Here is a 6,981-nt window from a genome sequence, read left to right on the forward strand (position 1 = left end):
CTTCCGTCACAAGTGAGGGTCTTAATATATGTGGAGGATGTCACTCTTGGACAGGTGACCCCACCTCTATTTTTTTTTTTAAATATCTATATATTGCAATATTTCAATTAGAAAGAAAGATATATATAGATCTATAACATTAAAAAAAATTATTAAATACTTGATGTATTAGGATCACAACAAGCTGATCACCGAAACTATGTCGGTCAGCTCGATCTTTTTATATATTGGCACACGACAGGATATGATCAAGATGCAGCATATTTTACATATATGTTTCCATACTGCAAAGGAAGCTCGATCGATCGATCCAGCTCCATTACAATATTAATCATGAGTACTACTTGTAACTTTAGTACTATTTATTCATACTTTCACCACACCAGTACTACAATAATTAAGTAGTACTACTGATTCAAGGTCCTTGAGGTGGCTGGCAACGGCGAAATGCGCTATTTTTATTACATTTGATGGGCCGCTTTGGGTTTCGTATGCAAGAACTGTATTGAGGATTGCCGGGCTTTCCGCATGATGTTATTGCTGGCTTGTCGGTTCTGCCAGTATTTCCTGCATCGATCGAAGATAACTAGATAAGCTCTTTATATATATTCACTCACTCATTTGCCAGTACGATAATTGCATCATAGGATAAATATCGTACCATGATTATTTCCTAGTACTAAAGTTATTTCTCATGAATATATAATAATATAATATATGATACCTAGCTAATAATTAGTTAATTAAGAGTCTTGAAGACCAATTTTAATTAGCAGAGCAGCGAAGAGATTGCTCTCTCTCTCTCTCTCTCTATATATATATATATATCCATTCGTTTTATATCTGTAATAAAATCTTAACATGAATACTAACGTTAATATATATTATGTGCAGAGAAAGTTTACAATATTGTAAAATAATTTAAAAATATTCTTATTTTGTATAAGCAGGGGCAGGTGTGGGGATATAATATTATATCTAGCTAAAAACTAGAATCATCTTGATGATGAACCAGATGATTCTAGTATTAATTAATGACTAATTAATGCATGCAAATTAAACCAGATTAGAAATTTGAGGTAGATCTCACCATCCAGATCAGCCAGCTCGCGAGCCACAATAATTGAAGGGGACGAGAAAAGAAGGAAAGCCAGCAGAATGCAAATGACAACGATAGCCTTCATTTTAGGATTGTTGGTTGGATTGATGATCTGCATGTGCAGAGACCCTTTCCTTACACTCCTATTTATAGGCCATTCCAAGTGTATCTTGACCTTGACGCGTACGTGCGCATAATAAGCTAAGGCCTAAGGGAGTGGGATGTTTTCATCATTTGATAATACACGCACTATAAGAAACAAGGTCTTTTTCGACACTAAAATTTACGGCAAATAACTCTTAAAATCAAATGATGCTTTGCAGCAATTTATGCTACGCCGCACTTTCATCGTAATTGCTGACTCACTTGTAACTTCAGGCAGTGAAATCTAAAAATTGTCAAGAAAATTGTTTATTTGTAGTAATTTTTTTCATTGCTAATATTATAAAATACGCCGCAAATATCATTGGGATTTCAGCGTTATAGCACTGCAAAAAAGTATTTGCAGCTTTTTATCGTCGCGAATACACAAAAAATCGCCGTAAATAGCTTCTTATTATTTCTAGTGTGTTAAAAAATCGCCACAATTAATATTCGCGGCAATTAAACCCACCGCAATAGATTTTTACCAACGTTTTGAAGTCTGTCGAGAATGGTTCAATGGTCTTAATACTTTTTTACAGCGAAAAATGTTTGCTGCAATATATAATTTTCAGCCATTTTTTATCGTCTCAAAAAGTACTTTCGGCATATTTAGTTTTTTGCGTCCAACTATATTCGCCACAAAAAATAATTCTATTTTTTAAAGCTTGTTCTCGACAAACTGAAAATCATCGCAATTGGCGAATTTGAGCCTACTACCAAACTAGTATACAAAATGCACCATTTTTTTAGGGTACCTATTTTCTGCTCCAACTCATTTATAATATTACCAAATAGTACTTTAATCCAATACTTGTAACCATAATAGCATATATATAAATTTAAGTTTCCATCCAATACATTAGTATATCAGCCCTTTTAAGGTTACTATACACTGGCATATGATGCATTAATGGAAGGTAATTAAGTACTACAAATGAGAGCAGCTAATGTCTCTTACAAGCTTTAAAGTACAGAAACATCCACAATACAAATATACCAGTTAAAACAAATATGAAAACAAATGATAGGTGGAGTTCATCCGCAACTTTGCACATCGATCGTTGATTTGCAATGACCTGGTGATTGAGCAGCAAAGATCCAGTTGTCTGGAACAGGGTTATCAAGTATATATACACTGCCTTTTACATTCACTGCACAAAAGAAATATCCAAGTCAGAAATCTCCGAAGAAACTATTTTTCTTAACATAAGTTGCACACAAACAATAGTAGAAATTTTCTGTATCTATATTATTTAAAAACTTTTTTTACATTCTAAGCCAAAAGAGGAAAAGAAATCATGTGTATGAGCCATGATGAATTCTAGCTAGCTAGCTAATAGTAATTATCTTTTGCTCATTTTTTTAATCACCCCAACCGAAAAAACAAATGCATTCCTCACGTGAATTCATTGTAACAAAGAAAAAACCTTGTAGTTATTTTGTATCTAGATCTCGTTTGTTTTTACAGATGAGATGAGTTGAGATTAAAGTTAAAAATTAAATAAAATATTATTAAAATAAAAGGTGTAATTACTTGATAACATACACGTACAATCAGATCGAGCAGCCCAACATCGAGTGGTGGTATATATCAAAAAGGTAGTGATAGGGTTAATACCCTCTTACTACTTATAGTGTATTTGAAATTTTTTATTTTTTTATCATTTTCTTTTAAATATTTTTTTAACATTCTTTATCATTAAAAAAAATTAAAAAATATATAATTTTAATAATAATTACTTTTTTAACCATTATGCAAAAGTTACCTTTAATTGAAAGATAAAAAAAATTAAACTTTTTACGAAGGATCGCCATTATTAATGCGTAATACCCCATGATCGGATCTTCTTCCTGTCTAAATCATGTGATGCTTTTTTTCATTTTAATATTTTATAGATATATAGAATTATTGAGTCCTTCAGGTATCGATCAGTCTTGAGAGTACCATTCAAACAATTATTGGACCAAAAAATATATTTATAAGTGTGTTTATAATTAGTACATTAAATATATCATTGATATGAATAAAAAAAGAAAATAGTAACTAAATGGTAAGAGAAGTGATACATCCCGAGGATCTGATCCCGAGAAGGTAAAAAAAGTTTTTCTATTTTTTCTGATTTATTTTCATTATTTTTTTGTTATAGTTAAATATTTTTAAAAATAAAATTCATAACATTATTAAAAAAAATACTTATTTAATCATTAAATAAAAAAATTAAAAAAAAAAAAAACTATCGGGAGCAATGCTCAAGACCATACCAGCATTTTTTAAATGGTAAACCAAATCAAGTTGTATAAATTAATTTTTAAAAAAAAAAGTACTTATTGCTTGACAAAGTAGTTAAAATAGTGTGTGAAAGCGTGGAAGCAATTTCATTCTCATGTGTCATTCACCTTATCCTAAAATATAATATCTTAATGATCAAATGGAAAACTCATGTCATTGGCTATTGTTCATCGCATGGGACGTCACTCCCTTTATTCGGCTTCCGTCGTCTCTATTGCGTCATTCCGTTGTCTCTAATCACGTGTTTGCTTTTATTTTCTATTTTATAGATATCGGAAATTATAGAAATGATTTTTACAAATTTTAAATAGATAAATCTTAAGCAAATTTTTGTAAAAAAGTATATCTCATTTAAAAAAAATTATTAAAAAAATTAATTTTTATTAATTTTTTATTAATAAAACTCACTTTTTTACAAAAAAAATATTACACAAAACTTATCTATTAAAGAGTTGTATCAGTATTTGAGAGTAGTTAGTAAATTATTTTTTCAAGAAAATTTATTTTCATGTTCCTTTATCGATAACATAGCTTTGAATGTCAGGCTATGCGAGACTCAAGGCTCAAGCAATAGAGTGGGCCTTGGACCAGATTCCTAATAATTATGAAATGGGTTTGCGGAGGAGGAAATGGGATTCGAGTCCAATTTTGTTTTTATAATATTATGGGCTCTCAAAGCCCAACTGAAAATAACGTAGGCTGTCATCAAGTTCATACATGATTATTTCTTAAATTCTTACGTACAAGTACCAAAAAAATTCGTCCGCAAAATTATAAGGTGATTAAATCATACATATGTGCGTATTGCATTGTCATAGAGAAAGAACGATCCAAAACATCAAGAAATTATTATAACTGTCTGAATAGATAAGTTTTAATTTAATATAATTAGAATTTTCATCTGAATTCTCAATAGTAAACACTCACTTTTTTTTTTTTTTTTTCCCAATGACTTGGAACCTTCTCTCATAGATTTCATTCGATTAATTAGATAGAAAGAAAATAAGCTGACCCAAGTAATTAAGTCAGCTCTTTTATTAATTATAATTAATTCGCACACATACATCATATCAAAATACAGTGATATGATTTTACATATGATCTCCACATGACTGCAGATCAGCTAGATCGAGCTCATGAAAAAGTTCCATATATATGTTCTACTTTTATTCTCAACGTACGACCGTGCGTACATATATATGTTCTTGTCATGAGAATTAAGCACCGTGACAAGTAATTAAGTACTTATTCAATTTCCTTTCGGTGCCAGCTCGCCGCGCTTGTATGGACGCCTATGTTTCAGTTTCCCCATGCATTCGCTATACCCGGGATCGTCACGCTTTCCACATGATATTATAGCCCTCTTGGGATCCTCGGTTCGGCCACCATAATTACCTGCATTAACTGATAAATGAATATAACTAAACAATTAGGTCTGTCTTTATATTTAATAGCCAATGTATTTAACATGATGATCTTGTCTGCACGTAGAACATGCATATATAAAACACATGACATGATGTTTAAACAATTGGTACACATGATGTACTGATATTATTTAAACAATTAGTCACAAATCAAGAATTGTGCTGAGACCATTTTCCTCCTACACTCCCATTTATAGAATACCATTCAAGTGCATGTATGATTAGTATGTGGTTGGAAGTTTTTCAGTAGATATTGATAATACGCATACGTACTTACAGACGTCATCAGATCGAGCACTAGTATGCCAACATCCGGTAGTGGTATCAAAAAGCAAAAAGGCTACCTTTAGTTTGGTCGGTAAGATGGAAAATTTATTGTCTATGAATAATAATTGAAAGCAAGAATACCTAGCAATTGACTATATCGGGTGCCAGCCATGTTCGGGATTTTTAAAACATGTAGGGAAAAACAAAAGAAAAAAGATGTCATGATCATCATGAGGTGGTACTGCCCATGCTTACGTACTCATTTTAATTTCTTCACGATCGGTTTTTATGGATTTTGTTTTAAATCAAATGACTCAAACTAGTAATATTAGTTTAAAAATAAATCACAGATGTACCACTACAACAAATACTGAAGTTTCTCAGGGAGGAAGTTCATGGAAAAAGGCCAGTTTTTCATGGGAAATATCTTTTACACACCGAATCTGTCTGTGAGAGTCTCGTGGCATATACTTCGCCGCAAAAAGTCTTACTATCCACGATAACTCTAACTCGTGGATAATACCAATGTTTCACCACGGCACGTTCCGTGTGAAAAAACTTCTATTTTCGTTGCAAAAGGGAAATCAAGTTCTATGAAACTCGTGGTAAACGGAGCAAGTAATCGGTGGGTATAACTATTATCCACCATTACCGTTTGTGAGAAATAAGGATGTGTTAAATGCATTACCCATGAAGTCTGATGGTGGGAAAAACTTACTTGCCATGACGGAATGCTGTGGGAAATACTTTTGCATTAAAGATGAAATACTTTTCCCCACCATAACTAACTTATAGAAAATGTAAAATTTCCATGAGGGAAGTATGTAGGAAATGCGTTTTACATCAATATAGTTTAGTCCATAAATCCCACAACAGCAGTTGTGGCAAATAAGTTATTCCCCATGGAGGTCTCCTGTCGCAATATCATTTTGGCAAATATGCATGGTATCAGCTTTTTGCCACGATTGCTAGCTCCTAGGAAAAGTGGCTTGTTTTCTCCACTAACCTGCTTGGACCGTAGACAATAATTAAAATTGTCTACATTTTTCCTCAAATTTTGAAATTAAGGAGTGAATATAAAATGATAGCCATATAAAATAAGGCAAAATTACTCCAAAATACACTGACAGTCATATAAAATGATTGTCACTATTCATATATATAAGTTAATTCAACATTTGAAACTGTTCATTTAAAGAAATGGAAATACATCAATGTTCACTGTGTGGGAAGGATAAGAGAGGGTCGTTAGCTTGATTGTTACAACTATTGTATAGCCCATAAAACAACTATAGTACTTCTCTACATATATCCATTTGATTAACTTTGCTCCAGATTAAATCTCCCCATATCTCCATTGCACTCATCCGCATGAGAGAACTCATTTTGATCTGGCTAGGTGATGAGCACTAGTTGTACCAATGCAGCCTCTATATCCTACTTGATTCCCGTATGCTAAATGAAAAAAACCTGTCCAGCAGATAGCATCTAGTGTTATCATCACATCAAACTCTTGCCTAAACCAAAAAAGCATTACACTACAAAGAATTAGTTCCTCATGACAGCGATCTGAGTAAGAAATCCTCACATACCATCTCCCTTAATATACTTGGGCATTTACAATATTGAACCCACGGACAAACCTTATTAAATCCCATAGCAAGCTGGCAAATGTATATATACTTGCAGCAATATATAAATTGATCTAGTACATGAGCTATAAAAATAATAAGTATGCCATATAAGATTTCCCT

At 32.2% G+C, this 6,981-nt stretch overlaps 1 long non-coding RNA gene across 1 annotated transcript; it reads right to left on the minus strand.

Moving 5' to 3' along the window:
* Nucleotides 1-225: 225 nt before the first annotated feature.
* On the minus strand, nt 226-1,239 carry LOC121249738. The gene is made up of 2 exons (XR_005937638.1): nt 1,091-1,239; nt 226-567 (listed from the first exon to the last, which is right to left on the minus strand). It is a non-coding gene; the product is annotated as an uncharacterized LOC121249738 (long non-coding RNA).
* Between the last annotated feature and the right edge of the window lie 5,742 nt (nt 1,240-6,981).

This window comes from Juglans microcarpa x Juglans regia, chromosome 2D (assembly GCF_004785595.1).
Source record: "Juglans microcarpa x Juglans regia isolate MS1-56 chromosome 2D, Jm3101_v1.0, whole genome shotgun sequence".
NCBI lineage: Eukaryota > Viridiplantae > Streptophyta > Magnoliopsida > Fagales > Juglandaceae > Juglans > Juglans microcarpa x Juglans regia.